The following is a 23,789-nucleotide window of genomic DNA, read 5'->3' as shown; positions in this document are numbered from 1 at the left end:
CAAGTGGGAAAGCCTCTCTCTTACGCACGAGTCAGAGCACAAAACGGGCTCGTCCGGGATTTGAACCCGGGACCTCTCGCACCCTAACCGAGAATCATACCCCTAGACCAACGAGCCATTCGCAGAGGGGGTGCTGGCTGTTTGCCAGAACTCGTTGTAAAAAAAAGGAGAGAGGGACAGATGTGAACGGTTTTCCAAAGGATGAAAGTCGCCTTCGTTTATTCACATTTGCGACCCATTTCGCACTCTTCAGCGTAATGATATTTCCCCCAAAAGTGGTTTAAATCTCAAAAGGAAGAAGACATCTTAATGTCGTAATGTACAGTACTTGCAATCGTTTCACTGTGGAATTCTGTTTCTTCTCGTGAAAAATCTCCGTGCTCCGCCGACTTCTCTCTAGGACAGCCAGCCGTAACTTTAAGCGAGGGGCCTGAACCAAGTGCTGGAAGAGCGGGTGTCGTGACTTTTTTTGCATTTCAGCTCAAGTGATGTCAAAGCAAAGAAGAACGGATGTAATGCGTGCGTTCTAGAAAGTCTACGAGAGCAATACCGCCAGCTGGTGCTTTTTGGACGAGCTCGACAACAGGACAGGACGAAGCATTTTTCAGCAGTTTTTTCCGCATTTTTCGGGGCAGCCACCTGCCAGCCTGAGATCCTAGCGTTTCAAACACCGAGCTGTCCCCTGGACTTGGCTCACAGCACACGAAGATGAGAAAAAGAGCGAGGCTGTTTCACGCCGGGCGTGGTGGCGCACGCCTGTAATCCAAGCTGCCGGGAGGCTGAGACCGAGGGACCGCTTGCGCTCGGGAGTTCTGCACAGCAGTGGGCTGTGTTGATCGGGGGTCCGCAGCGTCTTCGGCACCAATATGGTGATCCCGGGGGAGCTTGGGCTCACCAGGTTGTCTAAAGAGGGGTGTACCAACCCAGGTCGGAAACGGAGCAGGTGAAAGCCCCCGTGCTGATGCGTGCTGGGACAGCTCCTGTGAGCAGCAGCTGTCGTGCAGCCCGGGCAACAGAGTGGGACGCGGTCTTTTGCCACAACTTTGGAAGGAGGGAATCTTCATCTGTGTCCGGGGTGTTACAGTCAAGTTTGTTGCTTTTGTTTAGTCTCTTTGATTTTCTTTTGTTTGCGTGGGTCGTTAGTTTTTCCTTTGTAGTTTTTTTCTTCTGCTCTGAACCCTTTAATACATTGTCATTGTGAGCGTATGACATCCGCTCAAGTGTTGTCAAAGCAAGGATGGACGGGTAAAATGCCTGCCTTCCTGGCGTCCTGCAACACGAGAACGGCGGTGAAGCAGTTCGCTTTGCGTGGGCAGAGCACAAGTGGGAAAGCCTCTCTCTTACGCACGAGTCAGAGCACAAAACGGGCTCGTCCGGGATTTGAACCCAGGACCTCTCGCACCCTAAGCGAGAATCATACCCCTAGACCAACGAGCCATTCGCAGAGGGGGTGCTGGCTGTTTGCCAGAACTCGTTGTAAAAAAAAGGAGAGAGGGACAGATGTGAACGGTTTTCCAAAGGATGAAAGTCGCCTTCGTTTATTCACATTTGCGACCCATTTCGCACTCTTCAGCGTAATGATATTTCCCCCAAAAGTGGTTTAAATCTCAAAAGGAAGAAGACATCTTAATGTCGTAATGTACAGTACTTGCAATCGTTTCACTGTGGAATTCTGTTTCTTCTCGTGAAAAATCTCCGTGCTCCGCCGACTTCTCTCTAGGACAGCCAGCCGTAACTTTAAGCGAGGGGCCTGAACCAAGTGCTGGAAGAGCGGGTGTCGTGACTTTTTTTGCATTTCAGCTCAAGTGATGTCAAAGCAAAGAAGAACGGATGTAATGCGTGCGTTCTAGAAAGTCTACGAGAGCAATACCGCCAGCTGGTGCTTTTTGGACGAGCTCGACAACAGGACAGGACGAAGCATTTTTCAGCAGTTTTTTCCGCATTTTTCGGGGCAGCCACCTGCCAGCCTGAGATCCTAGCGTTTCAAACACCGAGCTGTCCCCTGGACTTGGCTCACAGCACACGAAGATGAGAAAAAGAGCGAGGCTGTTTCTCGCCGGGCGTGGTGGCGCACGCCTGTAATCCAAGCTGCCGGGAGGCTGAGACCGAGGGACCGCTTGCGCTCGGGAGTTCTGCACAGCAGTGGGCTGTGTTGATCGGGGGTCCGCAGCGTCTTCGGCACCAATATGGTGATCTCGGGGGAGCTTGGGCTCACCAGGTTGTCTAAAGAGGGGTGTACCAACCCAGGTCGGAAACGGAGCAGGTGAAAGCCCCCGTGCTGATGCGTGCTGGGACAGCTCCTGTGAGCAGAAGCTGTCGTGCAGCCCGGGCAACAGAGTGGGACGCGGTCTTTTGCCACAACTTTGGAAGGAGGGAATCTTCATCTGTGTCCGGGGTGTTACAGTCAAGTTTGTTGCTTTTGTTTAGTCTCTTTGATTTTCTTTTGTTTGCGTGGGTCGTTAGTTTTTCCTTTGTAGTTTTTTTCTTCTGCTCTGAACCCTTTAATACATTGTCTTTGAATTGTATGACATCAGCCCAAGTGTTGTCAAAGCAAGGATGGACGGGTAAAATGCCTGCCTTCCTGGCGTCTTGCAACACGAGAACGGCGGTGAAGCAGTTCGCTTTGCGTGGGCAGAGCACAAGTGGGAAAGCCTCTCTCTTACGCACGAGTCAGAGCACAAAACGGGCTCGTCCGGGATTTGAACCCGGGACCTCTCGCACCCTAAGCGAGAATCATACCCCTAGACCAACGAGCCATTCGCAGAGGGGGTGCTGGCTGTTTGCCAGAACTCGTTGTAAAAAAAAGGAGAGAGGGACAGATGTGAACGGTTTTCCAAAGGATGAAAGTCGCCTTCGTTTATTCACATTTGCGACCCATTTCGCACTCTTCAGCGTAATGATATTTCCCCCAAAAGTGGTTTAAATCTCAAAAGGAAGAAGACATCTTAATGTCGTAATGTACAGTACTTGCAATCGTTTCACTGTGGAATTCTGTTTCTTCTCGTGAAAAATCTCCGTGCTCCGCCGACTTCTCTCTAGGACAGCCAGCCGTAACTTTAAGCGAGGGGCCTGAACCAAGTGCTGGAAGAGCGGGTGTCGTGACTTTTTTTGCATTTCAGCTCAAGTGATGTCAAAGCAAAGAAGAACGGATGTAATGCGTGCGTTCTAGAAAGTCTACGAGAGCAATACCGCCAGCTGGTGCTTTTTGGACGAGCTCGACAACAGGACAGGACGAAGCATTTTTCAGCAGTTTTTTCCGCATTTTTCGGGGCAGCCACCTGCCAGCCTGAGATCCTAGCGTTTCAAACACCGAGCTGTCCCCTGGACTTGGCTCACAGCACACGAAGATGAGAAAAAGAGCGAGGCTGTTTCACGCCGGGCGTGGTGGCGCACGCCTGTAATCCAAGCTGCCGGGAGGCTGAGACCGAGGGACCGCTTGCGCTCGGGAGTTCTGCACAGCAGTGGGCTGTGTTGATCGGGGGTCCGCAGCGTCTTCGGCACCAATATGGTGATCCCGGGGGAGCTTGGGCTCACCAGGTTGTCTAAAGAGGGGTGTACCAACCCAGGTCGGAAACGGAGCAGGTGAAAGCCCCCGTGCTGATGCGTGCTGGGACAGCTCCTGTGAGCAGCAGCTGTCGTGCAGCCCGGGCAACAGAGTGGGACGCGGTCTTTTGCCACAACTTTGGAAGGAGGGAATCTTCATCTGTGTCCGGGGTGTTACAGTCAAGTTTGTTGCTTTTGTTTAGTCTCTTTGATTTTCTTTTGTTTGCGTGGGTCGTTAGTTTTTCCTTTGTAGTTTTTTTCTTCTGCTCTGAACCCTTTAATACATTGTCATTGTGAGCGTATGACATCCGCTCAAGTGTTGTCAAAGCAAGGATGGACGGGTAAAATGTCTGCCTTCCTGGCGTCCTGCAACACGAGAACGGCGGTGAAGCAGTTCGCTTTGCGTGGGCAGAGCACAAGTGGGAAAGCCTCTCTCTTACGCACGAGTCAGAGCACAAAACGGGCTCGTCCGGGATTTGAACCCGGGACCTCTCGCACCCTAAGCGAGAATCATACCCCTAGACCAACGAGCCATTCGCAGAGGGGGTGCTGGCTGTTTGCCAGAACTCGTTGTAAAAAAAAGGAGAGAGGGACAGATGTGAACGGTTTTCCAAAGGATGAAAGTCGCCTTCGTTTATTCACATTTGCGACCCATTTCGCACTCTTCAGCGTAATGATATTTCCCCCAAAAGTGGTTTAAATCTCAAAAGGAAGAAGACATCTTAATGTCGTAATGTACAGTACTTGCAATCGTTTCACTGTGGAATTCTGTTTCTTCTCGTGAAAAATCTCCGTGCTCCGCCGACTTCTCTCTAGGACAGCCAGCCGTAACTTTAAGCGAGGGGCCTGAACCAAGTGCTGGAAGAGCGGGTGTCGTGACTTTTTTTGCATTTCAGCTCAAGTGATGTCAAAGCAAAGAAGAACGGATGTAATGCGTGCGTTCTAGAAAGTCTACGAGAGCAATACCGCCAGCTGGTGCTTTTTGGACGAGCTCGACAACAGGACAGGACGAAGCATTTTTCAGCAGTTTTTTCCGCATTTTTCGGGGCAGCCACCTGCCAGCCTGAGATCCTAGCGTTTCAAACACCGAGCTGTCCCCTGGACTTGGCTCACAGCACACGAAGATGAGAAAAAGAGCGAGGCTGTTTCTCGCCGGGCGTGGTGGCGCACGCCTGTAATCCAAGCTGCCGGGAGGCTGAGACCGAGGGACCGCTTGTGCTCGGGAGTTCTGCACAGCAGTGGGCTGTGTTGATCGGGGGTCCGCAGCGTCTTCGGCACCAATATGGTGATCCCGGGGGAGCTTGGGCTCACCAGGTTGTCTAAAGAGGGGTGTACCAACCCAGGTCGGAAACGGAGCAGGTGAAAGCCCCCGTGCTGATGCGTGCTGGGACAGCTCCTGTGAGCAGAAGCTGTCGTGCAGCCCGGGCAACAGAGTGGGACGCGGTCTTTTGCCACAACTTTGGAAGGAGGGAATCTTCATCTGTGTCCGGGGTGTTACAGTCAAGTTTGTTGCTTTTGTTTAGTCTCTTTGATTTTCTTTTGTTTGCGTGGGTCGTTAGTTTTTCCTTTGTAGTTTTTTTCTTCTGCTCTGAACCCTTTAATACATTGTCTTTGAATTGTATGACATCAGCCCAAGTGTTGTCAAAGCAAGGATGGACGGGTAAAATGCCTGCCTTCCTGGCGTCTTGCAACACGAGAACGGCGGTGAAGCAGTTCGCTTTGCGTGGGCAGAGCACAAGTGGGAAAGCCTCTCTCTTACGCACGAGTCAGAGCACAAAACGGGCTCGTCCGGGATTTGAACCCGGGACCTCTCGCACCCTAAGCGAGAATCATACCCCTAGACCAACGAGCCATTCGCAGAGGGGGTGCTGGCTGTTTGCCAGAACTCGTTGTAAAAAAAAGGAGAGAGGGACAGATGTGAACGGTTTTCCAAAGGATGAAAGTCGCCTTCGTTTATTCACATTTGCGACCCATTTCGCACTCTTCAGCGTAATGATATTTCCCCCAAAAGTGGTTTAAATCTCAAAAGGAAGAAGACATCTTAATGTCGTAATGTACAGTACTTGCAATCGTTTCACTGTGGAATTCTGTTTCTTCTCGTGAAAAATCTCCGTGCTCCGCCGACTTCTCTCTAGGACAGCCAGCCGTAACTTTAAGCGAGGGGCCTGAACCAAGTGCTGGAAGAGCGGGTGTCGTGACTTTTTTTGCATTTCAGCTCAAGTGATGTCAAAGCAAAGAAGAACGGATGTAATGCGTGCGTTCTAGAAAGTCTACGAGAGCAATACCGCCAGCTGGTGCTTTTTGGACGAGCTCGACAACAGGACAGGACGAAGCATTTTTCAGCAGTTTTTTCCGCATTTTTCGGGGCAGCCACCTGCCAGCCTGAGATCCTAGCGTTTCAAACACCGAGCTGTCCCCTGGACTTGGCTCACAGCACACGAAGATGAGAAAAAGAGCGAGGCTGTTTCTCGCCGGGCGTGGTGGCGCACGCCTGTAATCCAAGCTGCCGGGAGGCTGAGACCGAGGGACCGCTTGCGCTCGGGAGTTCTGCACAGCAGTGGGCTGTGTTGATCGGGGGTCCGCAGCGTCTTCGGCACCAATATGGTGATCCCGGGGGAGCTTGGGCTCACCAGGTTGTCTAAAGAGGGGTGTACCAACCCAGGTCGGAAACGGAGCAGGTGAAAGCCCCCGTGCTGATGCGTGCTGGGACAGCTCCTGTGAGCAGCAGCTGTCGTGCAGCCCGGGCAACAGAGTGGGACGCGGTCTTTTGCCACAACTTTGGAAGGAGGGAATCTTCATCTGTGTCCGGGGTGTTACAGTCAAGTTTGTTGCTTTTGTTTAGTCTCTTTGATTTTCTTTTGTTTGCGTGGGTCGTTAGTTTTTCCTTTGTAGTTTTTTTCTTCTGCTCTGAACCCTTTAATACATTGTCTTTGAATTGTATGACATCAGCCCAAGTGTTGTCAAAGCAAGGATGGACGGGTAAAATGCCTGCCTTCCTGGCGTCTTGCAACACGAGAACGGCGGTGAAGCAGTTCGCTTTGCGTGGGCAGAGCACAAGTGGGAAAGCCTCTCTCTTACGCACGAGTCAGAGCACAAAACGGGCTCGTCCGGGATTTGAACCCGGGACCTCTCGCACCCTAAGCGAGAATCATACCCCTAGACCAACGAGCCATTCGCAGAGGGGGTGCTGGCTGTTTGCCAGAACTCGTTGTAAAAAAAAGGAGAGAGGGACAGATGTGAACGGTTTTCCAAAGGATGAAAGTCGCCTTCGTTTATTCACATTTGCGACCCATTTCGCACTCTTCAGCGTAATGATATTTCCCCCAAAAGTGGTTTAAATCTCAAAAGGAAGAAGACATCTTAATGTCGTAATGTACAGTACTTGCAATCGTTTCACTGTGGAATTCTGTTTCTTCTCGTGAAAAATCTCCGTGCTCCGCCGACTTCTCTCTAGGACAGCCAGCCGTAACTTTAAGCGAGGGGCCTGAACCAAGTGCTGGAAGAGCGGGTGTCGTGACTTTTTTTGCATTTCAGCTCAAGTGATGTCAAAGCAAAGAAGAACGGATGTAATGCGTGCGTTCTAGAAAGTCTACGAGAGCAATACCGCCAGCTGGTGCTTTTTGGACGAGCTCGACAACAGGACAGGACGAAGCATTTTTCAGCAGTTTTTTCCGCATTTTTCGGGGCAGCCACCTGCCAGCCTGAGATCCTAGCGTTTCAAACACCGAGCTGTCCCCTGGACTTGGCTCACAGCACACGAAGATGAGAAAAAGAGCGAGGCTGTTTCTCGCCGGGCGTGGTGGCGCACGCCTGTAATCCAAGCTGCCGGGAGGCTGAGACCGAGGGACCGCTTGCGCTCGGGAGTTCTGCACAGCAGTGGGCTGTGTTGATCGGGGGTCCGCAGCGTCTTCGGCACCAATATGGTGATCCCGGGGGAGCTTGGGCTCACCAGGTTGTCTAAAGAGGGGTGTACCAACCCAGGTCGGAAACGGAGCAGGTGAAAGCCCCCGTGCTGATGCGTGCTGGGACAGCTCCTGTGAGCAGAAGCTGTCGTGCAGCCCGGGCAACAGAGTGGGACGCGGTCTTTTGCCACAACTTTGGAAGGAGGGAATCTTCATCTGTGTCCGGGGTGTTACAGTCAAGTTTGTTGCTTTTGTTTAGTCTCTTTGATTTTCTTTTGTTTGCGTGGGTCGTTAGTTTTTCCTTTGTAGTTTTTTTCTTCTGCTCTGAACCCTTTAATACATTGTCTTTGAATTGTATGACATCAGCCCAAGTGTTGTCAAAGCAAGGATGGACGGGTAAAATGCCTGCCTTCCTGGCGTCTTGCAACACGAGAACGGCGGTGAAGCAGTTCGCTTTGCGTGGGCAGAGCACAAGTGGGAAAGCCTCTCTCTTACGCACGAGTCAGAGCACAAAACGGGCTCGTCCGGGATTTGAACCCGGGACCTCTCGCACCCTAAGCGAGAATCATACCCCTAGACCAACGAGCCATTCGCAGAGGGGGTGCTGGCTGTTTGCCAGAACTCGTTGTAAAAAAAAGGAGAGAGGGACAGATGTGAACGGTTTTCCAAAGGATGAAAGTCGCCTTCGTTTATTCACATTTGCGACCCATTTCGCACTCTTCAGCGTAATGATATTTCCCCCAAAAGTGGTTTAAATCTCAAAAGGAAGAAGACATCTTAATGTCGTAATGTACAGTACTTGCAATCGTTTCACTGTGGAATTCTGTTTCTTCTCGTGAAAAATCTCCGTGCTCCGCCGACTTCTCTCTAGGACAGCCAGCCGTAACTTTAAGCGAGGGGCCTGAACCAAGTGCTGGAAGAGCGGGTGTCGTGACTTTTTTTGCATTTCAGCTCAAGTGATGTCAAAGCAAAGAAGAACGGATGTAATGCGTGCGTTCTAGAAAGTCTACGAGAGCAATACCGCCAGCTGGTGCTTTTTGGACGAGCTCGACAACAGGACAGGACGAAGCATTTTTCAGCAGTTTTTTCCGCATTTTTCGGGGCAGCCACCTGCCAGCCTGAGATCCTAGCGTTTCAAACACCGAGCTGTCCCCTGGACTTGGCTCACAGCACACGAAGATGAGAAAAAGAGCGAGGCTGTTTCTCGCCGGGCGTGGTGGCGCACGCCTGTAATCCAAGCTGCCGGGAGGCTGAGACCGAGGGACCGCTTGCGCTCGGGAGTTCTGCACAGCAGTGGGCTGTGTTGATCGGGGGTCCGCAGCGTCTTCGGCACCAATATGGTGATCCCGGGGGAGCTTGGGCTCACCAGGTTGTCTAAAGAGGGGTGTACCAACCCAGGTCGGAAACGGAGCAGGTGAAAGCCCCCGTGCTGATGCGTGCTGGGACAGCTCCTGTGAGCAGAAGCTGTCGTGCAGCCCGGGCAACAGAGTGGGACGCGGTCTTTTGCCACAACTTTGGAAGGAGGGAATCTTCATCTGTGTCCGGGGTGTTACAGTCAAGTTTGTTGCTTTTGTTTAGTCTCTTTGATTTTCTTTTGTTTGCGTGGGTCGTTAGTTTTTCCTTTGTAGTTTTTTTCTTCTGCTCTGAACCCTTTAATACATTGTCTTTGAATTGTATGACATCAGCCCAAGTGTTGTCAAAGCAAGGATGGACGGGTAAAATGCCTGCCTTCCTGGCGTCTTGCAACACGAGAACGGCGGTGAAGCAGTTCGCTTTGCGTGGGCAGAGCACAAGTGGGAAAGCCTCTCTCTTACGCACGAGTCAGAGCACAAAACGGGCTCGTCCGGGATTTGAACCCGGGACCTCTCGCACCCTAAGCGAGAATCATACCCCTAGACCAACGAGCCATTCGCAGAGGGGGTGCTGGCTGTTTGCCAGAACTCGTTGTAAAAAAAAGGAGAGAGGGACAGATGTGAACGGTTTTCCAAAGGATGAAAGTCGCCTTCGTTTATTCACATTTGCGACCCATTTCGCACTCTTCAGCGTAATGATATTTCCCCCAAAAGTGGTTTAAATCTCAAAAGGAAGAAGACATCTTAATGTCGTAATGTACAGTACTTGCAATCGTTTCACTGTGGAATTCTGTTTCTTCTCGTGAAAAATCTCCGTGCTCCGCCGACTTCTCTCTAGGACAGCCAGCCGTAACTTTAAGCGAGGGGCCTGAACCAAGTGCTGGAAGAGCGGGTGTCGTGACTTTTTTTGCATTTCAGCTCAAGTGATGTCAAAGCAAAGAAGAACGGATGTAATGCGTGCGTTCTAGAAAGTCTACGAGAGCAATACCGCCAGCTGGTGCTTTTTGGACGAGCTCGACAACAGGACAGGACGAAGCATTTTTCAGCAGTTTTTTCCGCATTTTTCGGGGCAGCCACCTGCCAGCCTGAGATCCTAGCGTTTCAAACACCGAGCTGTCCCCTGGACTTGGCTCACAGCACACGAAGATGAGAAAAAGAGCGAGGCTGTTTCTCGCCGGGCGTGGTGGCGCACGCCTGTAATCCAAGCTGCCGGGAGGCTGAGACCGAGGGACCGCTTGCGCTCGGGAGTTCTGCACAGCAGTGGGCTGTGTTGATCGGGGGTCCGCAGCGTCTTCGGTACCAATATGGTGATCCCGGGGGAGCTTGGGCTCACCAGGTTGTCTAAAGAGGGGTGTACCAACCCAGGTCGGAAACGGAGCAGGTGAAAGCCCCCGTGCTGATGCGTGCTGGGACAGCTCCTGTGAGCAGAAGCTGTCGTGCAGCCCGGGCAACAGAGTGGGACGCGGTCTTTTGCCACAACTTTGGAAGGAGGGAATCTTCATCTGTGTCCGGGGTGTTACAGTCAAGTTTGTTGCTTTTGTTTAGTCTCTTTGATTTTCTTTTGTTTGCGTGGGTCGTTAGTTTTTCCTTTGTAGTTTTTTTCTTCTGCTCTGAACCCTTTAATACATTGTCTTTGAATTGTATGACATCAGCCCAAGTGTTGTCAAAGCAAGGATGGACGGGTAAAATGCCTGCCTTCCTGGCGTCTTGCAACACGAGAACGGCGGTGAAGCAGTTCGCTTTGCGTGGGCAGAGCACAAGTGGGAAAGCCTCTCTCTTACGCACGAGTCAGAGCACAAAACGGGCTCGTCCGGGATTTGAACCCGGGACCTCTCGCACCCTAAGCGAGAATCATACCCCTAGACCAACGAGCCATTCGCAGAGGGGGTGCTGGCTGTTTGCCAGAACTCGTTGTAAAAAAAAGGAGAGAGGGACAGATGTGAACGGTTTTCCAAAGGATGAAAGTCGCCTTCGTTTATTCACATTTGCGACCCATTTCGCACTCTTCAGCGTAATGATATTTCCCCCAAAAGTGGTTTAAATCTCAAAAGGAAGAAGACATCTTAATGTCGTAATGTACAGTACTTGCAATCGTTTCACTGTGGAATTCTGTTTCTTCTCGTGAAAAATCTCCGTGCTCCGCCGACTTCTCTCTAGGACAGCCAGCCGTAACTTTAAGCGAGGGGCCTGAACCAAGTGCTGGAAGAGCGGGTGTCGTGACTTTTTTTGCATTTCAGCTCAAGTGATGTCAAAGCAAAGAAGAACGGATGTAATGCGTGCGTTCTAGAAAGTCTACGAGAGCAATACCGCCAGCTGGTGCTTTTTGGACGAGCTCGACAACAGGACAGGACGAAGCATTTTTCAGCAGTTTTTTCCGCATTTTTCGGGGCAGCCACCTGCCAGCCTGAGATCCTAGCGTTTCAAACACCGAGCTGTCCCCTGGACTTGGCTCACAGCACACGAAGATGAGAAAAAGAGCGAGGCTGTTTCTCGCCGGGCGTGGTGGCGCACGCCTGTAATCCAAGCTGCCGGGAGGCTGAGACCGAGGGACCGCTTGCGCTCGGGAGTTCTGCACAGCAGTGGGCTGTGTTGATCGGGGGTCCGCAGCGTCTTCGGCACCAATATGGTGATCCCGGGGGAGCTTGGGCTCACCAGGTTGTCTAAAGAGGGGTGTACCAACCCAGGTCGGAAACGGAGCAGGTGAAAGCCCCCGTGCTGATGCGTGCTGGGACAGCTCCTGTGAGCAGAAGCTGTCGTGCAGCCCGGGCAACAGAGTGGGACGCGGTCTTTTGCCACAACTTTGGAAGGAGGGAATCTTCATCTGTGTCCGGGGTGTTACAGTCAAGTTTGTTGCTTTTGTTTAGTCTCTTTGATTTTCTTTTGTTTGCGTGGGTCGTTAGTTTTTCCTTTGTAGTTTTTTTCTTCTGCTCTGAACCCTTTAATACATTGTCTTTGAATTGTATGACATCAGCCCAAGTGTTGTCAAAGCAAGGATGGACGGGTAAAATGCCTGCCTTCCTGGCGTCTTGCAACACGAGAACGGCGGTGAAGCAGTTCGCTTTGCGTGGGCAGAGCACAAGTGGGAAAGCCTCTCTCTTACGCACGAGTCAGAGCACAAAACGGGCTCGTCCGGGATTTGAACCCGGGACCTCTCGCACCCTAAGCGAGAATCATACCCCTAGACCAACGAGCCATTCGCAGAGGGGGTGCTGGCTGTTTGCCAGAACTCGTTGTAAAAAAAAGGAGAGAGGGACAGATGTGAACGGTTTTCCAAAGGATGAAAGTCGCCTTCGTTTATTCACATTTGCGACCCATTTCGCACTCTTCAGCGTAATGATATTTCCCCCAAAAGTGGTTTAAATCTCAAAAGGAAGAAGACATCTTAATGTCGTAATGTACAGTACTTGCAATCGTTTCACTGTGGAATTCTGTTTCTTCTCGTGAAAAATCTCCGTGCTCCGCCGACTTCTCTCTAGGACAGCCAGCCGTAACTTTAAGCGAGGGGCCTGAACCAAGTGCTGGAAGAGCGGGTGTCGTGACTTTTTTTGCATTTCAGCTCAAGTGATGTCAAAGCAAAGAAGAACGGATGTAATGCGTGCGTTCTAGAAAGTCTACGAGAGCAATACCGCCAGCTGGTGCTTTTTGGACGAGCTCGACAACAGGACAGGACGAAGCATTTTTCAGCAGTTTTTTCCGCATTTTTCGGGGCAGCCACCTGCCAGCCTGAGATCCTAGCGTTTCAAACACCGAGCTGTCCCCTGGACTTGGCTCACAGCACACGAAGATGAGAAAAAGAGCGAGGCTGTTTCTCGCCGGGCGTGGTGGCGCACGCCTGTAATCCAAGCTGCCGGGAGGCTGAGACCGAGGGACCGCTTGCGCTCGGGAGTTCTGCACAGCAGTGGGCTGTGTTGATCGGGGGTCCGCAGCGTCTTCGGCACCAATATGGTGATCCCGGGGGAGCTTGGGCTCACCAGGTTGTCTAAAGAGGGGTGTACCAACCCAGGTCGGAAACGGAGCAGGTGAAAGCCCCCGTGCTGATGCGTGCTGGGACAGCTCCTGTGAGCAGAAGCTGTCGTGCAGCCCGGGCAACAGAGTGGGACGCGGTCTTTTGCCACAACTTTGGAAGGAGGGAATCTTCATCTGTGTCCGGGGTGTTACAGTCAAGTTTGTTGCTTTTGTTTAGTCTCTTTGATTTTCTTTTGTTTGCGTGGGTCGTTAGTTTTTCCTTTGTAGTTTTTTTCTTCTGCTCTGAACCCTTTAATACATTGTCTTTGAATTGTATGACATCAGCCCAAGTGTTGTCAAAGCAAGGATGGACGGGTAAAATGCCTGCCTTCCTGGCGTCTTGCAACACGAGAACGGCGGTGAAGCAGTTCGCTTTGCGTGGGCAGAGCACAAGTGGGAAAGCCTCTCTCTTACGCACGAGTCAGAGCACAAAACGGGCTCGTCCGGGATTTGAACCCGGGACCTCTCGCACCCTAAGCGAGAATCATACCCCTAGACCAACGAGCCATTCGCAGAGGGGGTGCTGGCTGTTTGCCAGAACTCGTTGTAAAAAAAAGGAGAGAGGGACAGATGTGAACGGTTTTCCAAAGGATGAAAGTCGCCTTCGTTTATTCACATTTGCGACCCATTTCGCACTCTTCAGCGTAATGATATTTCCCCCAAAAGTGGTTTAAATCTCAAAAGGAAGAAGACATCTTAATGTCGTAATGTACAGTACTTGCAATCGTTTCACTGTGGAATTCTGTTTCTTCTCGTGAAAAATCTCCGTGCTCCGCCGACTTCTCTCTAGGACAGCCAGCCGTAACTTTAAGCGAGGGGCCTGAACCAAGTGCTGGAAGAGCGGGTGTCGTGACTTTTTTTGCATTTCAGCTCAAGTGATGTCAAAGCAAAGAAGAACGGATGTAATGCGTGCGTTCTAGAAAGTCTACGAGAGCAATACCGCCAGCTGGTGCTTTTTGGACGAGCTCGACAACAGGACAGGACGAAGCATTTTTCAGCAGTTTTTTCCGCATTTTTCGGGGCAGCCACCTGCCAGCCTGAGATCCTAGCGTTTCAAACACCGAGCTGTCCCCTGGACTTGGCTCACAGCACACGAAGATGAGAAAAAGAGCGAGGCTGTTTCTCGCCGGGCGTGGTGGCGCACGCCTGTAATCCAAGCTGCCGGGAGGCTGAGACCGAGGGACCGCTTGCGCTCGGGAGTTCTGCACAGCAGTGGGCTGTGTTGATCGGGGGTCCGCAGCGTCTTCGGCACCAATATGGTGATCCCGGGGGAGCTTGGGCTCACCAGGTTGTCTAAAGAGGGGTGTACCAACCCAGGTCGGAAACGGAGCAGGTGAAAGCCCCCGTGCTGATGCGTGCTGGGACAGCTCCTGTGAGCAGAAGCTGTCGTGCAGCCCGGGCAACAGAGTGGGACGCGGTCTTTTGCCACAACTTTGGAAGGAGGGAATCTTCATCTGTGTCCGGGGTGTTACAGTCAAGTTTGTTGCTTTTGTTTAGTCTCTTTGATTTTCTTTTGTTTGCGTGGGTCGTTAGTTTTTCCTTTGTAGTTTTTTTCTTCTGCTCTGAACCCTTTAATACATTGTCTTTGAATTGTATGACATCAGCCCAAGTGTTGTCAAAGCAAGGATGGACGGGTAAAATGCCTGCCTTCCTGGCGTCTTGCAACACGAGAACGGCGGTGAAGCAGTTCGCTTTGCGTGGGCAGAGCACAAGTGGGAAAGCCTCTCTCTTACGCACGAGTCAGAGCACAAAACGGGCTCGTCCGGGATTTGAACCCGGGACCTCTCGCACCCTAAGCGAGAATCATACCCCTAGACCAACGAGCCATTCGCAGAGGGGGTGCTGGCTGTTTGCCAGAACTCGTTGTAAAAAAAAGGAGAGAGGGACAGATGTGAACGGTTTTCCAAAGGATGAAAGTCGCCTTCGTTTATTCACATTTGCGACCCATTTCGCACTCTTCAGCGTAATGATATTTCCCCCAAAAGTGGTTTAAATCTCAAAAGGAAGAAGACATCTTAATGTCGTAATGTACAGTACTTGCAATCGTTTCACTGTGGAATTCTGTTTCTTCTCGTGAAAAATCTCCGTGCTCCGCCGACTTCTCTCTAGGACAGCCAGCCGTAACTTTAAGCGAGGGGCCTGAACCAAGTGCTGGAAGAGCGGGTGTCGTGACTTTTTTTGCATTTCAGCTCAAGTGATGTCAAAGCAAAGAAGAACGGATGTAATGCGTGCGTTCTAGAAAGTCTACGAGAGCAATACCGCCAGCTGGTGCTTTTTGGACGAGCTCGACAACAGGACAGGACGAAGCATTTTTCAGCAGTTTTTTCCGCATTTTTCGGGGCAGCCACCTGCCAGCCTGAGATCCTAGCGTTTCAAACACCGAGCTGTCCCCTGGACTTGGCTCACAGCACACGAAGATGAGAAAAAGAGCGAGGCTGTTTCTCGCCGGGCGTGGTGGCGCACGCCTGTAATCCAAGCTGCCGGGAGGCTGAGACCGAGGGACCGCTTGCGCTCGGGAGTTCTGCACAGCAGTGGGCTGTGTTGATCGGGGGTCCGCAGCGTCTTCGGCACCAATATGGTGATCCCGGGGGAGCTTGGGCTCACCAGGTTGTCTAAAGAGGGGTGTACCAACCCAGGTCGGAAACGGAGCAGGTGAAAGCCCCCGTGCTGATGCGTGCTGGGACAGCTCCTGTGAGCAGAAGCTGTCGTGCAGCCCGGGCAACAGAGTGGGACGCGGTCTTTTGCCACAACTTTGGAAGGAGGGAATCTTCATCTGTGTCCGGGGTGTTACAGTCAAGTTTGTTGCTTTTGTTTAGTCTCTTTGATTTTCTTTTGTTTGCGTGGGTCGTTAGTTTTTCCTTTGTAGTTTTTTTCTTCTGCTCTGAACCCTTTAATACATTGTCTTTGAATTGTATGACATCAGCCCAAGTGTTGTCAAAGCAAGGATGGACGGGTAAAATGCCTGCCTTCCTGGCGTCTTGCAACACGAGAACGGCGGTGAAGCAGTTCGCTTTGCGTGGGCAGAGCACAAGTGGGAAAGCCTCTCTCTTACGCACGAGTCAGAGCACAAAACGGGCTCGTCCGGGATTTGAACCCGGGACCTCTCGCACCCTAAGCGAGAATCATACCCCTAGACCAACGAGCCATTCGCAGAGGGGGTGCTGGCTGTTTGCCAGAACTCGTTGTAAAAAAAAGGAGAGAGGGACAGATGTGAACGGTTTTCCAAAGGATGAAAGTCGCCTTCGTTTATTCACATTTGCGACCCATTTCGCACTCTTCAGCGTAATGATATTTCCCCCAAAAGTGGTTTAAATCTCAAAAGGAAGAAGACATCTTAATGTCGTAATGTACAGTACTTGCAATCGTTTCACTGTGGAATTCTGTTTCTTCTCGTGAAAAATCTCCGTGCTCCGCCGACTTCTCTCTAGGACAGCCAGCCGTAACTTTAAGCGAGGGGCCTGAACCAAGTGCTGGAAGAGCGGGTGTCGTGACTTTTTTTGCATTTCAGCTCAAGTGATGTCAAAGCAAAGAAGAACGGATGTAATGCGTGCGTTCTAGAAAGTCTACGAGAGCAATACCGCCAGCTGGTGCTTTTTGGACGAGCTCGACAACAGGACAGGACGAAGCATTTTTCAGCAGTTTTTTCCGCATTTTTCGGGGCAGCCACCTGCCAGCCTGAGATCCTAGCGTTTCAAACACCGAGCTGTCCCCTGGACTTGGCTCACAGCACACGAAGATGAGAAAAAGAGCGAGGCTGTTTCTCGCCGGGCGTGGTGGCGCACGCCTGTAATCCAAGCTGCCGGGAGGCTGAGACCGAGGGACCTCTTGCGCTCGGGAGTTCTGCACAGCAGTGGGCTGTGTTGATCGGGGGTCCGCAGCGTCTTCGGCACCAATATGGTGATCCCGGGGGAGCTTGGGCTCACCAGGTTGTCTAAAGAGGGGTGTACCAACCCAGGTCGGAAACGGAGCAGGTGAAAGCCCCCGTGCTGATGCGTGCTGGGACAGCTCCTGTGAGCAGCAGCTGTCGTGCAGCCCGGGCAACAGAGTGGGACGTGGTCTTTTGCCACAACTTTGGAAGGAGGGAATCTTCATCTGTGTCCGGGGTGTTACAGTCAAGTTTGTTGCTTTTGTTTAGTCTCTTTGATTTTCTTTTGTTTGCGTGGGTCGTTAGTTTTTCCTTTGTAGTTTTTTTCTTCTGCTCTGAACCCTTTAATACATTGTCTTTGAATTGTATGACATCAGCCCAAGTGTTGTCAAAGCAAGGATGGACGGGTAAAATGCCTGCCTTCCTGGCGTCTTGCAACACGAGAACGGCGGTGAAGCAGTTCGCTTTGCGTGGGCAGAGCACAAGTGGGAAAGCCTCTCTCTTACGCACGAGTCAGAGCACAAAACGGGCTCGTCCGGGATTTGAACCCGGGACCTCTCGCACCCTAAGCGAGAATCATACCCCTAGACCAACGAGCCATTCGCAGAGGGGGTGCTGGCTGTTTGCCAGAACTCGTTGTAAAAAAAAGGAGAGAGGGACAGATGTGAACGGTTTTCCAAAGGATGAAAGTCGCCTTCGTTTATTCACATTTGCGACCCATTTCGCACTCTTCAGCGTAATGATATTTCCCCCAAAAGTGGTTTAAATCTCAAAAGGAAGAAGACATCTTAATGTCGTAATGTACAGTACTTGCAATCGTTTCACTGTGGAATTCTGTTTCTTCTCGTGAAAAATCTCCGTGCTCCGCCGACTTCTCTCTAGGACAGCCAGCCGTAACTTTAAGCGAGGGGCCTGAACCAAGTGCTGGAAGAGCGGGTGTCGTGACTTTTTTTGCATTTCAGCTCAAGTGATGTCAAAGCAAAGAAGAACGGATGTAATGCGTGCGTTCTAGAAAGTCTACGAGAGCAATACCGCCAGCTGGTGCTTTTTGGACGAGCTCGACAACAGGACAGGACGAAGCATTTTTCAGCAGTTTTTTCCGCATTTTTCGGGGCAGCCACCTGCCAGCCTGAGATCCTAGCGTTTCAAACACCGAGCTGTCCCCTGGACTTGGCTCACAGCACACGAAGATGAGAAAAAGAGCGAGGCTGTTTCTCGCCGGGCGTGGTGGCGCACGCCTGTAATCCAAGCTGCCGGGAAGCTGAGACCGAGGGACCGCTTGCGCTCGGGAGTTCTGCACAGCAGTGGGCTGTGTTGATCGGGGGTCCGCAGCGTCTTCGGCACCAATATGGTGATCCCGGGGGAGCTTGGGCTCACCAGGTTGTCTAAAGAGGGGTGTACCAACCCAGGTCGGAAACGGAGCAGGTGAAAGCCCCCGTGCTGATGCGTGCTGGGACAGCTCCTGTGAGCAGCAGCTGTCGTGCAGCCCGGGCAACAGAGTGGGACGCGGTCTTTTGCCACAACTTTGGAAGGAGGGAATCTTCATCTGTGTCCGGGGTGTTACAGTCAAGTTTGTTGCTTTTGTTTAGTCTCTTTGATTTTCTTTTGTTTGCGTGGGTCGTTAGTTTTTCCTTTGTAGTTTTTTTCTTCTGCTCTGAACCCTTTAATACATTGTCTTTGAATTGTATGACATCAGCCCAAGTGTTGTCAAAGCAAGGATGGACGGGTAAAATGCCTGCCTTCCTGGCGTCTTGCAACACGAGAACGGCGGTGAAGCAGTTCGCTTTGCGTGGGCAGAGCACAAGTGGGAAAGCCTCTCTCTTACGCACGAGTCAGAGCACAAAACGGGCTCGTCCGGGATTTGAACCCGGGACCTCTCGCACCCTAAGCGAGAATCATACCCCTAGACCAACGAGCCATTCGCAGAGGGGGTGCTGGCTGTTTGCCAGAACTCGTTGTAAAAAAAAGGAGAGAGGGACAGATGTGAACGGTTTTCCAAAGGATGAAAGTCGCCTTCGTTTATTCACATTTGCGACCCATTTCGCACTCTTCAGCGTAATGATATTTCCCCCAAAAGTGGTTTAAATCTCAAAAGGAAGAAGACATCTTAATGTCGTAATGTACAGTACTTGCAATCGTTTCACTGTGGAATTCTGTTTCTTCTCGTGAAAAATCTCCGTGCTCCGCCGACTTCTCTCTAGGACAGCCAGCCGTAACTTTAAGCGAGGGGCCTGAACCAAGTGCTGGAAGAGCGGGTGTCGTGACTTTTTTTGCATTTCAGCTCAAGTGATGTCAAAGCAAAGAAGAACGGATGTAATGCGTGCGTTCTAGAAAGTCTACGAGAGCAATACCGCCAGCTGGTGCTTTTTGGACGAGCTCGACAACAGGACAGGACGAAGCATTTTTCAGCAGTTTTTTCCGCATTTTTCGGGGCAGCCACCTGCCAGCCTGAGATCCTAGCGTTTCAAACACCGAGCTGTCCCCTGGACTTGGCTCACAGCACACGAAGATGAGAAAAAGAGCGAGGCTGTTTCTCGCCGGGCGTGGTGGCGCACGCCTGTAATCCAAGCTGCCGGGAAGCTGAGACCGAGGGACCGCTTGCGCTCGGGAGTTCTGCACAGCAGTGGGCTGTGTTGATCGGGGGTCCGCAGCGTCTTCGGCACCAATATGGTGATCCCGGGGGAGCTTGGGCTCACCAGGTTGTCTAAAGAGGGGTGTACCAACCCAGGTCGGAAACGGAGCAGGTGAAAGCCCCCGTGCTGATGCGTGCTGGGACAGCTCCTGTGAGCAGCAGCTGTCGTGCAGCCCGGGCAACAGAGTGGGACGCGGTCTTTTGCCACAACTTTGGAAGGAGGGAATCTTCATCTGTGTCCGGGGTGTTACAGTCAAGTTTGTTGCTTTTGTTTAGTCTCTTTGATTTTCTTTTGTTTGCGTGGGTCGTTAGTTTTTCCTTTGTAGTTTTTTTCTTCTGCTCTGAACCCTTTAATACATTGTCTTTGAATTGTATGACATCAGCCCAAGTGTTGTCAAAGCAAGGATGGACGGGTAAAATGCCTGCCTTCCTGGCGTCTTGCAACACGAGAACGGCGGTGAAGCAGTTCGCTTTGCGTGGGCAGAGCACAAGTGGGAAAGCCTCTCTCTTACGCACGAGTCAGAGCACAAAACGGGCTCGTCCGGGATTTGAACCCGGGACCTCTCGCACCCTAAGCGAGAATCATACCCCTAGACCAACGAGCCATTCGCAGAGGGGGTGCTGGCTGTTTGCCAGAACTCGTTGTAAAAAAAAGGAGAGAGGGACAGATGTGAACGGTTTTCCAAAGGATGAAAGTCGCCTTCGTTTATTCACATTTGCGACCCATTTCGCACTCTTCAGCGTAATGATATTTCCCCCAAAAGTGGTTTAAATCTCAAAAGGAAGAAGACATCTTAATGTCGTAATGTACAGTACTTGCAATCGTTTCACTGTGGAATTCTGTTTCTTCTCGTGAAAAATCTCCGTGCTCCGCCGACTTCTCTCTAGGACAGCCAGCCGTAACTTTAAGCGAGGGGCCTGAACCAAGTGCTGGAAGAGCGGGTGTCGTGACTTTTTTTGCATTTCAGCTCAAGTGATGTCAAAGCAAAGAAGAACGGATGTAATGCGTGCGTTCTAGAAAGTCTACGAGAGCAATACCGCCAGCTGGTGCTTTTTGGACGAGCTCGACAACAGGACAGGACGAAGCATTTTTCAGCAGTTTTTTCCGCATTTTTCGGGGCAGCCACCTGCCAGCCTGAGATCCTAGCGTTTCAAACACCGAGCTGTCCCCTGGACTTGGCTCACAGCACACGAAGATGAGAAAAAGAGCGAGGCTGTTTCATGCCGGGCGTGGTGGCGCACGCCTGTAATCCAAGCTGCCGGGAGGCTGAGACCGAGGGACCGCTTGCGCTCGGGAGTTCTGCACAGCAGTGGGCTGTGTTGATCGGGGGTCCGCAGCGTCTTCGGCACCAATATGGTGATCCCGGGGGAGCTTGGGCTCACCAGGTTGTCTAAAGAGGGGTGTACCAACCCAGGTCGGAAACGGAGCAGGTGAAAGCCCCCGTGCTGATGCGTGCTGGGACAGCTCCTGTGAGCAGAAGCTGTCGTGCAGCCCGGGCAACAGAGTGGGACGCGGTCTTTTGCCACAACTTTGGAAGGAGGGAATCTTCATCTGTGTCCGGGGTGTTACAGTCAAGTTTGTTGCTTTTGTTTAGTCTCTTTGATTTTCTTTTGTTTGCGTGGGTCGTTAGTTTTTCCTTTGTAGTTTTTTTCTTCTGCTCTGAACCCTTTAATACATTGTCTTTGAATTGTATGACATCAGCCCAAGTGTTGTCAAAGCAAGGATGGACGGGTAAAATGCCTGCCTTCCTGGCGTCTTGCAACACGAGAACGGCGGTGAAGCAGTTCGCTTTGCGTGGGCAGAGCACAAGTGGGAAAGCCTCTCTCTTACGCACGAGTCAGAGCACAAAACGGGCTCGTCCGGGATTTGAACCCGGGACCTCTCGCACCCTAAGCGAGAATCATACCCCTAGACCAACGAGCCATTCGCAGAGGGGGTGCTGGCTGTTTGCCAGAACTCGTTGTAAAAAAAAGGAGAGAGGGACAGATGTGAACGGTTTTCCAAAGGATGAAAGTCGCCTTCGTTTATTCACATTTGCGACCCATTTCGCACTCTTCAGCGTAATGATATTTCCCCCAAAAGTGGTTTAAATCTCAAAAGGAAGAAGACATCTTAATGTCGTAATGTACAGTACTTGCAATCGTTTCACTGTGGAATTCTGTTTCTTCTCGTGAAAAATCTCCGTGCTCCGCCGACTTCTCTCTAGGACAGCCAGCCGTAACTTTAAGCGAGGGGCCTGAACCAAGTGCTGGAAGAGCGGGTGTCGTGACTTTTTTTGCATTTCAGCTCAAGTGATGTCAAAGCAAAGAAGAACGGATGTAATGCGTGCGTTCTAGAAAGTCTACGAGAGCAATACCGCCAGCTGGTGCTTTTTGGACGAGCTCGACAACAGGACAGGACGAAGCATTTTTCAGCAGTTTTTTCCGCATTTTTCGGGGCAGCCACCTGCCAGCCTGAGATCCTAGCGTTTCAAACACCGAGCTGTCCCCTGGACTTGGCTCACAGCACACGAAGATGAGAAAAAGAGCGAGGCTGTTTCACGCCGGGCGTGGTGGCGCACGCCTGTAATCCAAGCTGCCGGGAGGCTGAGACCGAGGGACCGCTTGTGCTCGGGAGTTCTGCACAGCAGTGGGCTGTGTTGATCGGGGGTCCGCAGCGTCTTCGGCACCAATATGGTGATCCCGGGGGAGCTTGGGCTCACCAGGTTGTCTAAAGAGGGGTGTACCAACCCAGGTCGGAAACGGAGCAGGTGAAAGCCCCCGTGCTGATGCGTGCTGGGACAGCTCCTGTGAGCAGCAGCTGTCGTGCAGCCCGGGCAACAGAGTGGGACGCGGTCTTTTGCCACAACTTTGGAAGGAGGGAATCTTCATCTGTGTCCGGCGTGTTACAGTCAAGTTTGTTGCTTTTGTTTAGTCTCTTTGATTTTCTTTTGTTTGCGTGGGTCGTTAGTTTTTCCTTTGTAGTTTTTTTCTTCTGCTCTGAACCCTTTAATACATTGTCTTTGAATTGTATGACATCAGCCCAAGTGTTGTCAAAGCAAGGATGGACGGGTAAAATGCCTGCCTTCCTGGCGTCTTGCAACACGAGAACGGCGGTGAAGCAGTTCGCTTTGCGTGGGCAGAGCACAAGTGGGAAAGCCTCTCTCTTACGCACGAGTCAGAGCACAAAACGGGCTCGTCCGGGATTTGAACCCGGGACCTCTCGCACCCAAAGCGAGAATCATACCCCTAGACCAACGAGCCATTCGCAGAGGGGGTGCTGGCTGTTTGCCAGAACTCGTTGTAAAAAAAAGGAGAGAGGGACAGATGTGAACGGTTTTCCAAAGGATGAAAGTCGCCTTCGTTTATTCACATTTGCGACCCATTTCGCACTCTTCAGCGTAATGATATTTCCCCCAAAAGTGGTTTAAATCTCAAAAGGAAGAAGACATCTTAATGTCGTAATGTACAGTACTTGCAATCGTTTCACTGTGGAATTCTGTTTCTTCTCGTGAAAAATCTCCGTGCTCCGCCGACTTCTCTCTAGGACAGCCAGCCGTAACTTTAAGCGAGGGGCCTGAACCAAGTGCTGGAAGAGCGGGTGTCGTGACTTTTTTTGCATTTCAGCTCAAGTGATGTCAAAGCAAAGAAGAACGGATGTAATGCGTGCGTTCTAGAAAGTCTACGAGAGCAATACCGCCAGCTGGTGCTTTTTGGACGAGCTCGACAACAGGACAGGACGAAGCATTTTTCAGCAGTTTTTTCCGCATTTTTCGGGGCAGCCACCTGCCAGCCTGAGATCCTAGCGTTTCAAACACCGAGCTGTCCCCTGGACTTGGCTCACAGCACACGAAGATGAGAAAAAGAGCGAGGCTGTTTCTCGCCGGGCGTGGTGGCGCACGCCTGTAATCCAAGCTGCCGGGAGGCTGAGACCGAGGGACCGCTTGCGCTCGGGAGTTCTGCACAGCAGTGGGCTGTGTTGATCGGGGGTCCGCAGCGTCTTCGGCACCAATATGGTGATCCCGGGGGAGCTTGGGCTCACCAGGTTGTCTAAAGAGGGGTGTACCAACCCAGGTCGGAAACGGAGCAGGTGAAAGCCCCCGTGCTGATGCGTGCTGGGACAGCTCCTGTGAGCAGAAGCTGTCGTGCAGCCCGGGCAACAGAGTGGGACGCGGTCTCTTGCCACAACTTTGGAAGGAGGGAATCTTCATCTGTGTCCGGGGTGTTACAGTCAAGTTTGTTGCTTTTGTTTAGTCTCTTTGATTTTCTTTTGTTTGCGTGGGTCGTTAGTTTTTCCTTTGTAGTTTTTTTCTTCTGCTCTGAACCCTTTAATACATTGTCTTTGAATTGTATGACATCAGCCCAAGTGTTGTCAAAGCAAGGATGGACGGGTAAAATGCCTGCCTTCCTGGCGTCTTGCAACACGAGAACGGCGGTGAAGCAGTTCGCTTTGCGTGGGCAGAGCACAAGTGGGAAAGCCTCTCTCTTACGCACGAGTCAGAGCACAAAAC

At 51.6% G+C, this 23,789-nt stretch overlaps 18 non-coding genes across 18 annotated transcripts; all 18 read right to left on the bottom strand.

The window, feature by feature from the left end:
• Positions 1-45: 45 nt before the first annotated feature.
• On the bottom strand, positions 46-117 carry trnap-agg (transfer RNA proline (anticodon AGG)). Its single transcript has one exon. It is a non-coding gene; the product is annotated as a tRNA-Pro (tRNA).
• A 1,248-nt stretch (positions 118-1,365) lies between these two features.
• Positions 1,366-1,437, bottom strand: trnap-agg (transfer RNA proline (anticodon AGG)). The gene has a single exon. It is a non-coding gene; the product is annotated as a tRNA-Pro (tRNA).
• A 1,247-nt stretch (positions 1,438-2,684) lies between these two features.
• trnap-agg (transfer RNA proline (anticodon AGG)) lies at positions 2,685-2,756 on the bottom strand. The gene has a single exon. It is a non-coding gene; the product is annotated as a tRNA-Pro (tRNA).
• A 1,248-nt stretch (positions 2,757-4,004) lies between these two features.
• On the bottom strand, positions 4,005-4,076 carry trnap-agg (transfer RNA proline (anticodon AGG)). The gene has a single exon. It is a non-coding gene; the product is annotated as a tRNA-Pro (tRNA).
• Positions 4,077-5,323: 1,247 nt separating this feature from the next.
• trnap-agg (transfer RNA proline (anticodon AGG)) lies at positions 5,324-5,395 on the bottom strand. Its single transcript has one exon. It is a non-coding gene; the product is annotated as a tRNA-Pro (tRNA).
• Positions 5,396-6,642: 1,247 nt separating this feature from the next.
• Positions 6,643-6,714, bottom strand: trnap-agg (transfer RNA proline (anticodon AGG)). The gene has a single exon. It is a non-coding gene; the product is annotated as a tRNA-Pro (tRNA).
• Positions 6,715-7,961: 1,247 nt separating this feature from the next.
• On the bottom strand, positions 7,962-8,033 carry trnap-agg (transfer RNA proline (anticodon AGG)). The gene has a single exon. It is a non-coding gene; the product is annotated as a tRNA-Pro (tRNA).
• A 1,247-nt stretch (positions 8,034-9,280) lies between these two features.
• On the bottom strand, positions 9,281-9,352 carry trnap-agg (transfer RNA proline (anticodon AGG)). Its single transcript has one exon. It is a non-coding gene; the product is annotated as a tRNA-Pro (tRNA).
• Positions 9,353-10,599: 1,247 nt separating this feature from the next.
• On the bottom strand, positions 10,600-10,671 carry trnap-agg (transfer RNA proline (anticodon AGG)). The gene has a single exon. It is a non-coding gene; the product is annotated as a tRNA-Pro (tRNA).
• A 1,247-nt stretch (positions 10,672-11,918) lies between these two features.
• trnap-agg (transfer RNA proline (anticodon AGG)) lies at positions 11,919-11,990 on the bottom strand. The gene has a single exon. It is a non-coding gene; the product is annotated as a tRNA-Pro (tRNA).
• Positions 11,991-13,237: 1,247 nt separating this feature from the next.
• Positions 13,238-13,309, bottom strand: trnap-agg (transfer RNA proline (anticodon AGG)). Its single transcript has one exon. It is a non-coding gene; the product is annotated as a tRNA-Pro (tRNA).
• Positions 13,310-14,556: 1,247 nt separating this feature from the next.
• Positions 14,557-14,628, bottom strand: trnap-agg (transfer RNA proline (anticodon AGG)). The gene has a single exon. It is a non-coding gene; the product is annotated as a tRNA-Pro (tRNA).
• Positions 14,629-15,875: 1,247 nt separating this feature from the next.
• On the bottom strand, positions 15,876-15,947 carry trnap-agg (transfer RNA proline (anticodon AGG)). The gene has a single exon. It is a non-coding gene; the product is annotated as a tRNA-Pro (tRNA).
• A 1,247-nt stretch (positions 15,948-17,194) lies between these two features.
• On the bottom strand, positions 17,195-17,266 carry trnap-agg (transfer RNA proline (anticodon AGG)). The gene has a single exon. It is a non-coding gene; the product is annotated as a tRNA-Pro (tRNA).
• A 1,247-nt stretch (positions 17,267-18,513) lies between these two features.
• trnap-agg (transfer RNA proline (anticodon AGG)) lies at positions 18,514-18,585 on the bottom strand. The gene has a single exon. It is a non-coding gene; the product is annotated as a tRNA-Pro (tRNA).
• Positions 18,586-19,832: 1,247 nt separating this feature from the next.
• trnap-agg (transfer RNA proline (anticodon AGG)) lies at positions 19,833-19,904 on the bottom strand. Its single transcript has one exon. It is a non-coding gene; the product is annotated as a tRNA-Pro (tRNA).
• Positions 19,905-21,151: 1,247 nt separating this feature from the next.
• On the bottom strand, positions 21,152-21,223 carry trnap-agg (transfer RNA proline (anticodon AGG)). Its single transcript has one exon. It is a non-coding gene; the product is annotated as a tRNA-Pro (tRNA).
• Positions 21,224-22,470: 1,247 nt separating this feature from the next.
• trnap-ugg (transfer RNA proline (anticodon UGG)) lies at positions 22,471-22,542 on the bottom strand. The gene has a single exon. It is a non-coding gene; the product is annotated as a tRNA-Pro (tRNA).
• Between the last annotated feature and the right edge of the window lie 1,247 nt (positions 22,543-23,789).

The sequence above is a fragment of the Lepisosteus oculatus genome, chromosome 4 (genome assembly GCF_040954835.1).
Source record: "Lepisosteus oculatus isolate fLepOcu1 chromosome 4, fLepOcu1.hap2, whole genome shotgun sequence".
NCBI lineage: Eukaryota > Metazoa > Chordata > Actinopteri > Semionotiformes > Lepisosteidae > Lepisosteus > Lepisosteus oculatus.
This window is presented reverse-complemented; position numbering and strand designations above follow the sequence as displayed.